The 15,979-nt window shown below is 43.5% G+C and overlaps 1 long non-coding RNA gene across 1 annotated transcript in view; it reads right to left on the reverse strand.

The window, feature by feature from the left end:
• LOC122792755 overlaps positions 1-15,979 on the reverse strand; it is a 305,447-nt gene that overhangs the window by 52,112 nt on the left and 237,356 nt on the right. The window lies entirely within an intron of this gene.

The raw sequence follows: 15,979 nt of genomic DNA on the forward strand, positions 1-15,979 counted from the left end.
TTAAATGTGCACATCACCCCCATGTCTGCCCATCAGTACACATGGACTTGCACAGCACCTGCCCCCCTCCCCTCATCATCAGGAAGCAGGTCCATATTGCCCTCTCAAAAGCAACAAAATGAAGTCTCCATAGGCCTGATACCATCCCTGGCTGCATCCTACATGAACTCAGACATGAGCTCTCAGCTCCATTGGACACTGTAGTCAACCAAAGCCTGAGCACCAGTGTCATCCCATCTGCACAGAGGACAGGCACTGTCATCCTTGTACACAAAGGTGGAGGAATCCACTGACCCAGCCAATCATATGCACTTCAGGCTAACTAGCCTGATCTGCAAGGGCATGGAAGGCAATATCAAGGACCTTATAACCAGGGACATTGGCAAACTCAAAATGCTTGAGCCCACACAGTGTGGTATTGTCAAAGGGAGATCAGGCCTGTTAAACCTGGTTGACTTCTTTGAAGCGGTCAATAAACACAAGGACAAGGGGAAGATGGTGTACACTGCCTACCTTAAGAACAACAGTAATACCAACTCCAGAATTTATTCGATCAACACACAGACCACAGCTACAACTCAAGTGAAACAATTTATTGAAGGTTTAGCACTTTCTTCCCCTGACAGAGACTTCTTCAGAACAACTTACAATGAATTACCCAGCCCTTAAATACACAAAAACCCTATAATTAATTAAGGGAATAATCACATAATTACACTAATCAACTATAAACCATCATTATAATACGTTTACAACACCATTAAATATGCATACAAATAAATACAAGTACATAAATTTCTTAATAAAATTTTTTGAAAATCTTAAACAATCTTAAAAAACATTTAGGCAGGTCCTAACCTATTAAATGTTTTAATTTTAAAATGCATGCTATATTAGTAGCTTCATTAATTCCTGGATACTGAGTTGCCTCTAATCTCAGTTGCCATTTCAATTCACATATATCGAGGTGCAAATCTACAATTTTCCCCTGGGGGTCCTTTAACAAATGTTCAACTACCAAAAACTTAAAGCAATGGTCATCCTGCTCCTTAATATGTCTGTATAGGGCATTGGTTATTTTCCCTTTACTTATATCATTAATGTGTTCACTAATGCAATTTTTTAATAACCTATTGGTCTTCCCTACATAAAAAACAGGACACATTGGGCACTTGGCCAGATAGACAACATTAGAACTACCACAACTAAAATGCCCCTTAACACTGCCTACCTTCACTTAGTCCCAAACTCTCACAATAATGCCCAGGCAGCCATGATACATAAGCCTACATAGCTAGGCATCAACCTGTATGTTTCCAGATGGGTAGCTAACTGGCTCAATGATGGTACCCACTTGGTCAAAGTAGTGGAAGCCACCTCAGAGCGGTGTACCCCAAGGATCGGTCTGGGGGCTTCTACTGTTTGAGATATACATTTCTGAGGTACAAGACAAAACCAGTGGTCTGTTGCTGACCAGGTTTATAGATGATTACAAGCTGGGCACTGTCTTACATTCCCCTACTGATGTGAGCACTCAAATTAATGACTGGTGCCAGAAGCATTGCCTCAAACTGAATGCCAAGAGATGCATCATTTCTCTGTTGTGTTAGATGTCATCCTCACTAATTATGACAGTAATAACAATGTACTGAGCATGCAATTAGGTGTGAGGCAACTTGTGCAGCAAGGCTGGTAGCAACCTAACAGTTTCCCACCATGTGGACACCATTGTACGGAAGACTGTCTACATGGCCCACCTCACAAATACTGGTTTCTCATCCAGGAATCAGGAGGGCACAACATCCCTGTACTCCACCCTTATCATATGCATTACTGAGTACAATGGCCCCTTTGGCATGTGCCTTGTTAAGCAAATGCAGTTGCAGAGACCACAGAGGTTCCTGACCAGTCAAATCCAGGGTCTGCAACACCTATGCTATACAGATAGGCTGAAATCCCTGTCTCTGAACTCAGTCTCATACAGACTGATCATAGGTGACCTGTGTCTGGCATGCAAGGCCATTTCCAAACCAGCCATGATGGTATTTCTGCATATCCGTAAGACAAACCCCACTCATTCAACCTGCATGCAAGGCCCTCACCTGGTCTGTATCATGTATAGTACTTGTTGGCGGGATAATGTTGAGTTCCACATAATACACTGTCTGTAAAATACACTCTCTCTCTCCATGTCTAGTAGAGTACCTGTATAGCCCTCTTGAGGAAGAAGCTGGTTGACTGTATGGGAAACAGAAAAGACACCCCTGGGATCCTATGTGTGTCCCAGCTGCACAGGGGAAACAGGTGCTGGCTTTTAAGGGCATGGTCGAAAGTCTGGGCTAGGCTTATAAGGGCATCTGGGCCAATAGCCTGGTATAATCTTATGAACCTATGCACCTAGTACTGTACATGTTTCCTGTATGTATTGCAGGTTGTCCTGCAATGTTGTCTGAAATGAATCCCAGTGAGTCTGAACTGTGTAGGTACTGCATTAGTAGAGTATTCTCTTGTCCCTTCATTAGTTATTATCACATATTGTTAAACCTTGTCATTGTGTCTAGTCTGTATAGCAGTAAGTCAGCTCTTATAGTACTTGCATATGCACTTGGTAACACTGTATAGCTCACTCCAATAGCCTTGGTTTCAGTCACACTTACCATTCTGCTAATAGGCCCATCATACAGTAGGATTTGTCACCGTTTGTTGAGGGCCTTACAGTAGCTGTTAAAGAGATAGATTGTGGCAGTCAGACCTACCATAAAGTCTAGCCTGAAGGGCCCATAGGTGGCAAAGCTGTGCCAGACTTTACCAGGAGTGTGTGTATGTGTGTGTGTGTGTGTGTGTGTGTGTGTGTGTGTGTGTGTGTATCAGCAAACATTATACTGCAGGGATTAATTTACATATGTTGTCTTCCCCTCGCAGGTGAACATGGGGGTTTGTGTCTCTCCCCCTCACATCCTGATGTCAGTGTCTTAGCAGACTCTCATGATGATGGTGGTCATAGTGAGGCACAGGTGGGGTTGTCAGGGGCTGAATCTGTGCCATTGGTTGGTATCCCACTTTCACCAACAATGTCTCCACATGCAGTCAGTATGCCCACATATACCCAGTCCCAAGCAGCCACAGATAATGTACAGTTGGAGGGTGGTGGCATGGAACAGGCTAGTGTGGTGACTTTGGCAAGTATGATTGTAGACACTATCCATAGCCAGAGAGCAGCCGAGGTCACACAAAGGCAGATGGACAGGGCTGCTCAATGGAGGACTGCTGCCCATCAAGCTGCTGTCGCAAGTGTCACAGCAGTGTTCACCAGAAGCATGTTATGGTCCATCATGGAGGTGCAGATGTGTACTGACTGCAACACCAGACAGTTGCTCAGGGTCATGAATGTAGTGCTTCCTGCCATGCGTGACGTCCTCCACCGTACATCATTTTGATGATGTCCTGGATAGACGATGGGGTGAGACATTGTCACTGCTCCACCATGCAATCTCAGTGCTTGAGCATGTGTTGGGAGTAGGGCAGTGGCCAGGTGGATGTAGGTCTGCAACAAGATCAGCTGAGAGCCCACATGGCCATGCACATCCACAGTCCCATAGTGGCAGTACCACCAGCACTACCTAAGGGAGGGTGCTGTCCACACCACACTGGAACAGGCAATAGGCACATGGTCCTGGCCAGTCCTGTCAGGGACATGGATCCAGCAGACAGCAGTCACCATTGGTGAGTAGTACTGCATCTGTTCTTTGGCCTGGTGGTGCCAGTGAGACTCCTGGCAGAACCAGTTCCAATGTTCATTGTGGGAGATGATGAACCATACATCCTGCCATGTATGGTCCACAGATGTTCAACATAGCTCTGTGTCGGGCATCCACATGGCTTGTTTGTGTGTATACAAACACTCACACATCTTTATCACAGGCCAGTCACCACCAGATATGCACAGCTCCTCTGCACAGCCCAGTTGAACACCACCCCTCCAGACACACACATGATGTCAACCATATGGCCCAGCCTAGGTATCTGGCAATCACAAACCACAACCTGTGCATGTGATGATAGTTGTGCCACATCCCTGTTTTCCATACATTCAATGTTAGGGACATGCTCATATGGGTCTGATGCACAGTGTGACTATAGTACAGTGTAGTAATGTAACGCTGTGTAAGGTGCTGTCTGCTGGCAATAGTTATGGGTACACCCCAAAGTGTATGTACCTATTTAGCCATGATGCATTATCGCTGTTAGTACTATTGACTGACTGTAGTGTCATGTACTGTATTCTGTTCATGTTCCAGGTGTCTGTGTGTCAGAAGGCTGTGGGCCTGCTGACAGCAGCAATGATGAATATGGCGGAGTGGAAACACAGTGACCTTTTCATAGCCAAGGTACAGCTGTATATGTACATGTTTACCAGGTGTGTTTACATGCAACAGTGTGAGAGGGACAATTGGGGAAGACAGTGTGACCTTGCATACATACCCTTGACACAGCCAGTTAGCCTTCATACATGTCACCTGGATGTTCTGTAGTACCACAGGCTCTCACATACAGAGGAGGTTACTTGAGCACTGGCACTAGGTCCCTCACAAGCTTAGCCATTACTTTAACTGCAACACATTCATCTATCAGTAGCTGTTGCCCCTGCCTTTTCTCTGCCATCCACTCACCTTCATGAAGTAGTTGACATGCCTGGTACTGTGTATGACAGGTTTAGGGTATGTATTCCTGACACAGGACAGCCTGCGTCGGTCTAACCTGACAATCACCAGCATGTGTGTCTGCTAACTCATATGCATGTCTGGCCTCTCATGCTGGTAGTGCACACAGAATCATAGTCCTGTACATGGGGCAGCTGTTGAAGGGCTGAGCACAGCCCCTACCTGCACAGTCTTATGAACAATAGCACTAGATCCATAACAAAAATAGCACAGAGGTAATGTTGCATTCCAGTGTCTGCCACTACTATTCAAGTGGGTGACAATTGCAGGGGCTGTTAGGATTGCCAATAGTGGGTTCAGAGGCCCTTAACATGGTAGAGCCATCTGACAAATGCACACACATGCACTGCTGCATGGGGACATGCATTGAAACACACATGCACATGGAATTGACACTTCTGAGAGTAGATGACCTACCCATCTATTTATGTACAATACACAGTGATATGATCATTGCATGCACCACAGTGGCTTTCTGTTAGAAACTGTGTAAATGTGCTTGTAAGGTGGATGGCATCTGCATGGGCTGAAAATAGGTTGACAATGGTGGAGTTCATAGGGTGGAAGACACACACAAAATGGTATAGCCATCACATACACACAGAAAAGACAGCCACAGGTGATGTGCATACAGAAACACATACACAGTTGCCAATCGACATATTAGTAACCCTACTTATCCACTTGTATGTACTATAGTGCTACATACACATGACATGCTCCACATAGATTATATGCCTGGGACATAACATGCAACCTCTTACAACAAGTAATCTTCAAATGCCTTCATGGTACTTTTAAGGGGAATGACATCAGCAGGACTGCTAAAGTAGGACACTGGGAAGTGTACTGGTTGGGAATGGCCTAAAAATGTTTCACCTACAAACACACACTCACACACACTTACATTTGCCAATACTGAGATTAGAACCCCTACATATCTAGTTATTTATATTACAGTGTTATGTAGTTATTGCACACAGTACAGAGACTATAGGGCTGACAAGTGTCCAATGGTACTTCTAAGGTGAATGACATCAGTAGATCTTGTCAAGTAGGGCAATGGGAAGTGTACTGAGTGGGAACGGCCTCTGAATACTTAAACCTACAGACACATGCACATGCGCGCGTGCACACACACACACACACACACACACACACACACACACACACACACACACACACACACACACACACGCAGTTGATGTGATATTTGAATCTCCACCTCAGTCACAATGGAGCACACCTTCATGCTGACACGTGCGACTGGTTACGACTGGTATACCACTGTCCACAGCAGGACATCACTTTATGCCATTCAGGGTATCCCTGTGTATGACTCACTCTCTGTGTGTGTCTCCCTGTGTGTGTCTCTCTCTCTCTCTATCACTGTCTGTCTCTCTCTTCCCCACGTCTGTGTGTGTGTATGCTTGACATATTGTTATATATTGCCCATATATGTGTACCACACACAACAGATACAGATATATCACATATAGGGCACCTACAGCTAGTTGAGGGCAATCCTGTCTGATGGGTGTGTGTACACATTTAAGTTGTACATAGGTGTCTGTATGCAAAGACATATATGCACAATATGGTTATATAGTCCGATGTGGGTTCTGACATGGGATGTGATTCTCTAAGTGTATGTGCATGCCCAGTATGACCTTCTATTGCAAGAGTGGGACTCCATTCCAGAGATAGTTATACTCTGGTCTGGGTTTTGTGTGCTACAGCCATACCTCTCAAAAGTAAACAGGCATTGCTAGAGGTACAGGGTTTGTTTTACCAGACATTTTATGACATATCTGACATCTAACACTGGCATGTATTGTGTCATTACCTACTGACAGACATCCTCAGATCATCACAGTGCTTTACCAGAGAAATAGAAAATGTATGATGCACAGACCAATATTATGAGCCCAACTACAGACATTCTTGCCCAAAACAGTCAGTTGAGAGGTGTGGCTACAGCCGATTAAGCTGTGTAAACAGTCCAGCAACTCGGTGATATACTGGCAGGGGATCTCCTGCTTGTGTGGTATTCCTCTTACTTGAAAAGTCATATACTGGTGTACCATACCTGTCAACTGTACAGTTTTTGGTAGATTGTCCAGATGTTTGTCTAGAAGTTTCGTCCAGTCTACATAAACTTGTGTTTTTATGGCAGGTTAGTTGCAAATAATTGAAGACTGCCATTGCAAAATAATGACAGACATTAGTGTTTCAGATGTTGTAACCTTTAAACAATTCCTGCTAATGCAAAACCCGTTATTCTATCAACTTTCTCAATTTGTAAGAGCAATACTTACAACACATGCCTATCATTGGGCCTTTGTCCCACTTTTTTTTATGACCTTGTCCAGATGTCTTGCTGTCAGAGGTTGATAGGTATGGGTGTGGGTAGAGAGTGCATTTTATTGTGAAGGATGGTGCAGTGGTGAAACAGTAGCGTTGTCGCCTCACACCAAGAGGTTCTCCGGTTTGATTCTTGGCTGGGGTGCTTTCATTATGGAGTCTGCTTGTCCTCACTGCATTCATGTGGGTTTACTCCGGGTGCTCTGGTTTCCCCCCACCTTCAAAGACATGCATCTGGAGCGTTTCTCCCCGGGCCTCCGCTGAAAATTGGCTTTGTTCCAAGTCGGACTTTCCCGGTTAACAAATGTTAAATAAATAAAATAAATAAATAAAATAAATAAGCATTGTGACTTCCAGGTATGTCAGTGGCAGAGCAGTACAGGGTAATGTGGTAAACCACTGACAGACAGTTGTGTATAGGTTGATATGACATTAGTAGGGTATTGGCCCTGCAGCCCTTATAACCCACCCAGACAAGAGTGTAACCCATGTTAAGACATGTCAGCACACAGACCCCCTGTCCAGCAGGGACACAGGTGGAATTACAGGACTGTATTTTGTGTTTTCCATGCACTTATACAGGGAGCACATCATTAGGGTTATTGTGGCACTTGGCTTGATGTAGACAGGGAGTGTATTCCACAGATGGGGGAGTGTGTAGGACACACATCTGTCACACCAACAAGCTGTACTGATATCACAGACCAGGTTGATGCTGTGCCTACAGGTTGATTGAACTGGCCTTCACTCCCAGATGTGCAACAGTCCCATCAAGGCATGGTCTGGATTGCTTTATATGCCAGACAGGAGTCACCTCAACAGAGCCTGCATGGAATGGGGTAGTGGGACAGTGCTGTTAGCCTATCTGTGTAGGGTAGGTGTTTGGGGTTTGGGGTAAGGCCTTAGTATTTACAAGACCCTGGCGTGTGGAGTCTGCATGGTCTGTGGTGTGTAGATTTGTGGAGTTCTCATGTGTTTTTGCCTCTGAGGTGTCTTTTGTTTGGGTTTTTGTTTTGTTGCGAGCCTCCACTTACATGGGTGTGTGTTGTGTATTTGCAGGTGATGTTTACTGACTCCATACACTGTTTGGCATCAATGTTACTGCACATTCTGTTCTGGTGTGCACATTCTTCAATTGTCTGGCCAGTGGTTCCCATTCCCCTTATGTGTGTCTCTTTGCCCTTCTGTAGTCCAGTTACAGGCTTTGCCCACAGTGGCTCCTAGGTATTTGTAATTCTGATATGAGCGGGGTAAATGCTGTGACATCACACACAAGGTTTAGGACTTCACACTTCTGTGTGTACCTATTTAGCAGGTTGTCCATCATTTCACCACTACATTTGCTGTGATCCTCAGACAGTTTGTATTGCCATATGTTATTATGAGGCTACATTTTGGCCTAGCTGTCAAACCATCACAAAATGACATCTGGACAAGCCCATATATGACAGTCAGACAAAGGCCCAGACAAGGGGACAGGTTGTTAATACTGTTCTGCCAAACATAGACAGTTGGGAGACCAGTTTGGTATTTGCTTGTTTTCTCTTATGGGTATGACATCTGCTTCCCCACTGTCTGCCATTGCTGTTTTGACACAACCCTATTCTTGTTTTGCAAATAGTTGGCAGGCAAATTCAATATTAGGAAAAGCAGAATAGATATACAAGGCATACTTGTGCTCCTTCTGTGACAACCTGTCATTCCAGGGGTATGGATGTTGGCCAGTGACATGTTGTCAGTACTGACACAGTAAGTTGGCAACCTTTTATAACCTGGCAGTACACTGACCTTCAGGTACCTGCTGTCCTACTAGGCACCATATCTTCTGACTTTTTAGAGCCAGACATCTCGAAAAGCCATACGTACTTTGGGGACAAAGACCTACATATGGGGACCATTGTTAACTATTGGCCTTACAAACCTAGAAAGGTGATACAATAACAGGCTTTGCAATAGCATGCATTTTCCTAAAGGGTATGAAGTATGAAACTACAATCTGACATTATTTTCTGACTTTAGTCTTTTGTGATTTGCCAATGATTTTCCAGAAACCCACAATTTCATGATAAAGAGACCATATATATGATGCAAACCTCTGGATATTCTGCAAAAAGTATGTACAGCTGAGGGGTATGCTAGGCACTGTGTAGGTTACCCTGAGCTGTGTACTGTCCATATATGTGGTCTCTGTCCCTGACCTGTCCAACTGTCCTGCAGTAAGAGATATTGACGCCTGAACAGTGTGTACAACTCCTACCGTAGCTATATTTGGCATGCAGAATAGTTGCACTGCAGTTCTCAGAACATGGACCCTGTCAACCACAGTACTGTATCTAGGCCACTAAGACACAACAGCCAGGAGTAAGTGCAGGCCACATACTGACAGTATTGACCACACATATACATAGCTCATTGAACCCTGCATATTATGGACATGCAACAAGTTATCATGTTGATTGGGACAGCCCTGGGAATGTGTGTTCTGCTGCTGAAACCCTATAACCATTACAGTTACTGCATTTCTATGGGAACATGGGTGTGTGGGGGGCACACCTGTCAACTGTCCACATTTGCACAGACTGTACTGATGTTCCCTTTACATTTTGGTTCCATTTAGCATAGTATTGTGCCTGTCTTGGAGACTACAGGCATATCACTAAAGACCACAGTTTAGATTGTAATGACAGAAATTTGGGTTTCAGACTTCTTACCCTTCAGAGCATTACTGCAACTGCAAGACCTGCTGTGATATCACTGTGTGAGTCTGTATGGGAATATTTCTTCATTGTCCCTATTTGTGGACCTTTGCCAGATATTTATTTATGTTTTTCTATGGCTAACTTGCTGGGAGAGGCTGAGGGGTGAGTCTGGGACCCCACATTTTCATCCATGCATGTGACCTATGGCCCCCAAGATAGTTATCCCCCCACATATACAGTGGTGAGATTTGTTATCTAGGGGACTACTGCATACTCTGAGGAATCCAGTATTGGGAGGACAATTCCTGTTGTCCCACATAGCTGTCAGTTGTCTGCTGCTATCCTGGTAGGCCACCCCATTCCCTTGCATGCATGCCAGTGACACCATAGCTATGCTACCACAACATATTACTCCATTCATTTATTTTTAAGAAGACTGACTTACCTTGTGCCTGCTGCAGTTGTGAGGATGGTACTTGAGGGCTGGCTCTGTTCGAAGCACACATTACACAGCCTATACATGGTAAGATACAGGTAGTGTTATGTGTGTGGCATCCATTTTACTGTGTATGCTAGTCAGAGAGAGGTGTCAGTCCATGGGTCCCTACAGTATCAGTGTGTGTGCTATGCATTGCCTTTTTGTCAAGGCCTGGCCATACTGGGCACGCCTCCATCTGCCTACAGGAGCAGGCTCAGGGGGTTCCTCCTCTGAGTCCTCCTGTGACTGTGGGGGCCTTGGCAATGGTGGGGGGCTGTGTGGGCCTTCCCTTTGATGTTCCTGCCACAGCTCGTTCTGCAGGATCATATTGTGTAGTATGGCACATACTATGAACATGTGTGCACATCTGGCTGGACAGTACTGCAGGGCTCCACCAGATATGTCAGGGCAGTGGAACCATGGCTTGAGCATTCCAAACACATGCTCTGTAATGATCCTGGTTTGTGTGTGCACCTCATTATGGCATTCTTCAGTGTGTGTTGTGTGTGTGTGTGTGTGTGTGTGTGTGTGTGTGTGTGTGTGTGTGTGTGTGTGTGTGTGTGTGTGTGTGTGCGCGCGCACATTTCTGATGGGTGCCATCATCCACAGCTCCAGTTCATAGCCAGCATCCCCCACCAGATGGCCATATGGGATATTCCCCCTGGCAAATGCCTGGTACAGCTGTGAGACATGCTAGATGTGGGAGTTGTGATAACTACCAGGGCTGCCAGCACACACATTCATGATAATGCCCTGGGCATTGCACACAAAGTGGCAGTTGATGGAGTGATAGTCCTTGTGGTTGACATAGACTCTATCCTATTCATCAGGTGGTGGCTTGATGTGGATGTGTGCGCAGTCTATGGCACCTAGTACTTCTGGGTAGTCTGCTACATGGTGGAAGAGACACATATTGGTGGCCCTCTCCTCACGGGTGCTTGGGAAATATATGTGCTCATCAGCATGTGTTCACATGACATCCAGTAACTGATGGAGTACCCTGGATGCAGATGCTTGTGAGACCCCCATGATGTCCCCAGTAGGTCTTTGGAAGGTACCTATAGCTAGTATTCTTAAGGCTACATATGCTTTGGTTTCAACTGGGATGGGTTCCCCTCTGTTGGCTCTGGGTCTGAGGTGAGGCCGGCACAGCTCACAGAGTTGCCGAAGTAAGTCCCTGTCCACCCTGTAGTGCTCTAGTATCCCCAGATCATGTAGTCCCTGGTAGGTTACCCTGGGTCTGAACACTCTTCTCCTCCTTCTCAGTCTGGGACAGTTGTCAGCATGATCCTCCTCACTGCCCTTAGTCTGTAGCACATACTGATATATCAAAGTGACAGCAGCTCCTAACATTATTTTGTCAGTTAAAATTCCCCTGAATTTGTACACCAATGGTGCAGAGTTTGTGGGAAAAACCAGAATGAAAGGTGTTTGCATTGTTTATACTGGTGTGCTGCAGATGCTGCCTGTGCGATTGGCTTACTATGATACATTCCACATGCCAGCTGTATTATTTGTACTTGAGTGCCTTTATTCTGCTTTTCCCCACTTTTTTGTTCTTCCCATTTCCACTCCTTCTAAGCCCCACGGTGTGCCACGCACACCTGCTGCTCAAATGTAAATACTTCTACTAGTTCCTGTTGTTTTTTTTTTTTTTTTATTATTTCCATTGTGTTTAAGCCCCACTGTGTGCCACGCAAACTCCTGTAGCTATAGTAAACAGTACTGAGCAGAAAGTGCCCTGACAGGGACGTGAACATGCTCAGCATTTCTTGATCTAGCTCAGACACACACCCTTAGTTAGCTGTGCTTAGCTTAGTGGAAATAGAGGCCATGGAGCTCCAATGTGCTTACACCAAGCATGACACACCCCCTTTTAATGTCAGTTGCTTCTCCTGCTTACACTACAGCATTATATTTCCTACACGGTTAGGTCAGGCAGACATCGTCTTCCAAATTGCTGTTCAATAAATTTAGCTTATTTGCATACCCCACTCCCTTAGTCCCCTGTTACACCACTACACCAGAACCTTCCTCCTTAGCAACCAGTGTTACCTGTTATTGCTTTGGTTCTGCATGCTACCCACTATAATGGCAAAATTCATATTTCACATTAAATTGTCTTTTTACATTTCTTTTTTTAATTTTCTGTGTTTGCGTGCTGCTGTGCTACTCTTAAATGCCAAACTGGCCAAAAAAAAAACAAACTTTGATTTGTATAATTTTGAAACAGTTTTCCATGCCAATAAACCATATCTTTGGCCATTGGCATGCCTAATAGTCATAATGCATGCGCTACTTTGAGCTGTCATGCCCCAATTTTGATTTTTGCAGAAAAGTACATGGTTAGTAACTGAATACATTTCTGCAGTCGACACTGCTCTGACACGGACGCCTGTCTGTTTACTGAATCACTAATTCACCTCATTTTGCATGGTTTTCACCAGCAAATGAGGTAATTAGCATTATTCAGTGGTGTCTGTGTGAGAATAGTGCTGGGATGTTCGTGCATGCCCCCAGCCTTGTTTACTGGATTGGTCAGCAGCCATATTCCGTGCAATAACTGCTACACTATTCTGGCACAGTGAATTGGCTTTATTAAATCTCAGCCACATACTTTAGTGTACTCACTGATACGTCTGCTCTCCTGATCACATCTACTTAGCTAGTGACATCCTCACACTATTTCTAAAAAAAGAGATTCATCTGGATTTGAACCCTGGCTCACCTGTGTAATGACTAGAAGGTGACGACACTTACACCCTTTCTGAACAGAAAGCTAGGCAGCAGGTGTATTTTCCACATTCAGTACTGTATGGAGTGCTAACAGCCATGCACTGATGCTGAGGCTGTTTGAGCAATGGAAGACATATTAAAGAAAAGTTTCCACTGTTTTTCTTAAGCAGAGAACTCTGTTTTCTCAGTGTTTAACATCATGCAAATGGGGAAGTTAAGGACATCAGTTATTTATGTAGTAAAACTTTGTCCCCAACATTTCAAAGATAGACTATAGCATGGACCTTTTACATAGCCTCCTGAATCCAACATCCCCCTTTTCCTCTGTCCACATAATGTCTGGCGATGTCAACATCTCAAAGGTGCACACACACATTGTGAAGCAGAGCCCCTCCATGACCCTGTGCAAGCCATCTGTAGACAACTGGATGTGTGATTACTAATTCTGTCACGGGCATAAGTCTAAACTGTACAGATTTTTGCAGAATGTCCAGATTTTTGCATCATACGTTTGGTCTCTTTCTCTTAAAATTCTATTTTTCTGTCATATCACTGGCAAATCACTGAGAGTTGACATCAGAAAATAATGACAGACATTTGGTTTCAGACTTCGTATCTTTCAGAAAATTTCTGTTCATGCAAAACCTGTTATTCTATCAACTTTCTAAGTTTGTAAGAGCAATATTTAAAAAGTGTCCATATTTTTGGTCCTTTGTCTCCATAATATTTATGGCTTTGTCCAGATGTCTTGCTGTAAGAGGTACGGCCATGGGGTGGTACACGTCACATACGGACAGAGGCATTCTGTATTAAATCACACACACACACACACACACACACACACACACACACACACACACACACACACACACACCTACTATCTTTCATCACATATTTATAGAGATTTGTGTTTAAATGGCATAATAATGGCTAGGAATTTAAGTGATCTTGGCTTGTAACTAGTAATGTCTTATGACCCTCTGAACATTGCACATGTCAGTGTTGTTGTCATTCACATGTGCTATGCTGAGGTGTTGAAATACTGTATCCCTACAACAGTGTATTCGAAACCGTGATATGAGCTACGGTATTTATGGCTGCTGCAGTCTTTTGGTTACATGTTCCTTCCATAACAGCTTTAGTAATATGCCTCCTGAGGAACGTTTACATCGGATGATGTTATGTATATTGTTGCCTTACTAAGGTATGTGTTCTTGTACTGGAGTACATCAACATTCTAGTTGTCATACAGCCATTGCAGTGACAGCTACAGTATGGTACAGGTGTGCATGCATATACATAGCATCTGGAAATGCTATCTGACATATAGCAATATTATGTCATACTGATTATATGGGTACATACACCGGGTTTATTAATTGTTGTGATGCTGTTATATAGACAAACATATAATTGACTAGGGAGTTTATACCCTTAACATTTACACTGTTATTTCATCCTTTAATTTCCCATTGTAGAGAAACATAATACCTGTCAACCCACCCATGCAAACATCCACATATTTAGCCACCAGTATTGGATACCATGGAACCCCAACCAAAACAAAATTAGAAAGGTGAGTTCCACTCAAGGGAAAGATCATTTGCAAGCTGCAATAACATACTTATAACATTTGCTTAACCAGAATACTGTTAAAAACAAAGATAGTATAATAAACATACTTTCTACAACAAAAAAAATTTAAAAAAATAACTAAGTACAAATAGATAATGATAACCAGTCAGTATAATTAGCTTCCAAGGCTATGGGATGTAGTTTATTCCTGACTGATGTCTTCCTATTTCTAATAAAGCGGGATAGTCCAGCAACACGTGTCCAACCAGTGTACAGTTTAGTGCCAGAGAACTGAGCAGACATGTATTCATTTGTATACTTGACACAGCTAAAGTGATAAAGAAATACAATATTTCAAATGCAATCATGACACACCAAAACTTCTGACCAAATGGAGTCCCAAAGTTAGCATATTACAGAAAGAAGATATGTTAGAATGCCCTGAACATAAATGAGTGGAGTTTGGCTAACCTACAAATATTTTAAGTCACACTTCAGCTTAGCAGGAGATTATCAGATGCTGATTCTTCTACATGGACCATCCTTGATATTTTCAGTCTAGGGAAGCCAAGGATGTTCCTGTCATCTCTTAACCACATTTTGCCAATGCTGATGACCTGTCCATAGTTACAATATCATCCATCAGCATTTTGTCCCATAAATAGGTGAAAGATTCATTAGGTTGCTGAAAAACATGTGAACCCTCTGGCAATAAAATTCAGAGTCTAGCTAGATAGATAATTGTGACCTTAAATCCTTTTTCCTTTAAACAATACAAGTGGAATCAAGCCTTACATTTCTGTACAACCAATTCTGAATTTGAATAATCATTATCAAACCTGTTCTTCTGTTGCAATTACTTTATATCCTTCTTCACCTGGTGTGCATGGAAAACTTTTTCTTTTTGCTGAAAAGACAAGAAAACTCATAATCAGTGTTATGGGTTTTGGTGGATGGTCTGGATCTAATGATTTGTTTGCTCTTACCAAAATAACCTTGGTTGTGGTGTCCAGTCCTAGCATTCTGGGGAGCCATGCCTGCAAAAATCTTATCAACTCTTTTTGCTCAATTCCCTTCTGAAGTCCCAAAATCCACAGGGAATTATGACACCCCCTGTTATTCTGGTCTTCAATGCAGTCATGGAGAGTCTGGGAAAACTCAAGTAAAAAAGAAATGTATGCACTTTTTCTTCTAAATGACCATCTAGCTCCTGGGTCATTTGCTCTAATTTGGAACTAACTCTAGTAAGTTTAATAAATTTAATAAATGTAATAACTCTGACACCACCAGGAAAGTCACTTTAATGTCCTGTACTTGATTTTGTAGTGTGGTCTGAAAAGTCTCCATCAAGATTTGAAGATGCAGTGGCTGTCAGAAGTGTGATTCTGATTTATTAGGATCTGACT

This window comes from Protopterus annectens, chromosome 1.part0 (assembly GCF_019279795.1).
Source record: "Protopterus annectens isolate FY-2018-M chromosome 1.part0, PAN1.0, whole genome shotgun sequence".
Classification (NCBI taxonomy): domain Eukaryota; kingdom Metazoa; phylum Chordata; order Ceratodontiformes; family Protopteridae; genus Protopterus; species Protopterus annectens.